The sequence below is a fragment of the Rutidosis leptorrhynchoides genome, chromosome 6 (assembly GCF_046630445.1).
Source record: "Rutidosis leptorrhynchoides isolate AG116_Rl617_1_P2 chromosome 6, CSIRO_AGI_Rlap_v1, whole genome shotgun sequence".
Classification (NCBI taxonomy): domain Eukaryota; kingdom Viridiplantae; phylum Streptophyta; class Magnoliopsida; order Asterales; family Asteraceae; genus Rutidosis; species Rutidosis leptorrhynchoides.
The window spans coordinates 375,764,967-375,766,646 of NC_092338.1; positions in this window are offsets into that span (position 1 = coordinate 375,764,967).

Below are 1,680 nucleotides of genomic sequence, written 5' to 3' on the forward strand. Positions count from 1 at the left end.
AAAATATTTTCAAAAAAAAATACTTACTATAGAAATAACTTACTATGAAAATTTAATAACAAATATTAATTTTCATTTAAAATATATATTATAAATATATTAATTACTTATATGAATTTAATAGAAATATTTATATAACATATATATAAAAGCATGAATATATATATATAAGTATATAACTTTTGAAATCACAAATATATTACAAAACTAAAAAATATTATATGGTATTTGTTTTACAGTTGTATGATATTTTTTGACATATATAATTGATATAGGTTCGTGAATCCGAGGCCAACCCTACAATTGTTCAATGTCGTATTATGTATTTTCTACTACAAAATACAATAGGTGAGTTTCATTAATCCCTTTTTAAATGCTTTTGCAATATATATTTTTGGGACTGAGAATACATGCGCTGTTTTTATAACTGTTTTACGAAACAGACACAAGTAATCGAAACTACATTCTATGGTTGAATTATTAAACCGAATATGCCCCTTTTTATTAAGTCTGGTAATCTAAGAATTAGGGAACAGACACCCTAATTGACGCGAACTCTAAAGATAGATCTATCGGGCCCAACAAGCCCCATCCAAAGTACCGGATGCTTTAGTACTTCGAAATTTATATCATGTCCGAAGGAGGATCCCGGAATGATGGGGATATTCTTATATGCATATTGTGAATGTCGGTTACCAGGTGTTCAATCCATATGAATGATATTTTTGTCTCTATGCATGGGACGTATGTTTATGAGAAATGGAAATATGAAATCCTGTGATCTATTAAAATGATGGAAATGATTATTTATGTTAAACTAATGAACTCACCAACCTTTTGGTTGACACTTTAAAGCATGTTTATTCTCAGGTATGAAAGAAATCTTTCGCTGTGCATTTGCTCATTTTAAAGATATTACTTGGAGTCGATCATGGCATATTTCAAAAGACATTGCATTCGAGTCGTTGGGCTCATCAAGATTATTATTAAGTCAATTATAGTTAGATATATTATGAAATGGTATGCATGCCGTCAATTTTTGATGTAATGAAAGATTTTTTTTTTCAAAACGAATGCAATGTTTGTAAAATGTATCATATAGAGGTCAAGTACCTCGCGATGTAATCAACTGTTGTGAATCGCTTATAATCGATATGGACTTCATCCAGATGGATTAGGACGGGTCACTACACTTGGTATCAGAGCAGTGGTCTTAGCGAACCAGGTCTTGTATTAGTGTGTCTAACTGATGGTTATTTAGATGCATTAGTGAGTCTGGACTTCGACCGTGTCTGCATGTCAAAAGTTTTGCTTATCATTTAGTGTCAAAAATTGCCTGCTTATCATTCTTAGTCTAGACACGTTTTACTGCATTGACTGAATAGTGTATAGACAAAATTCATATCTTAACGTATCAGCTACTGTAGACTTTGCTTGACAGCTTCCGTAGATTCCTCCGTAACTTATGGGATTTTAGTATTATATATGCATATGACAATTATGTATTGCAGGGTACTAATCTACATCCTATAATCTATTTCTTATCGAAAATCCTTCATCTGATTGTACGGGATGAATCCCTCAACCAGTTCGAGTCCCTCAGATTTCGATAGCTATTCCGATAGTTATTCCGACAACTATTCCGACATGGATATTCACCTAAGCTTCGAAAACAATGTC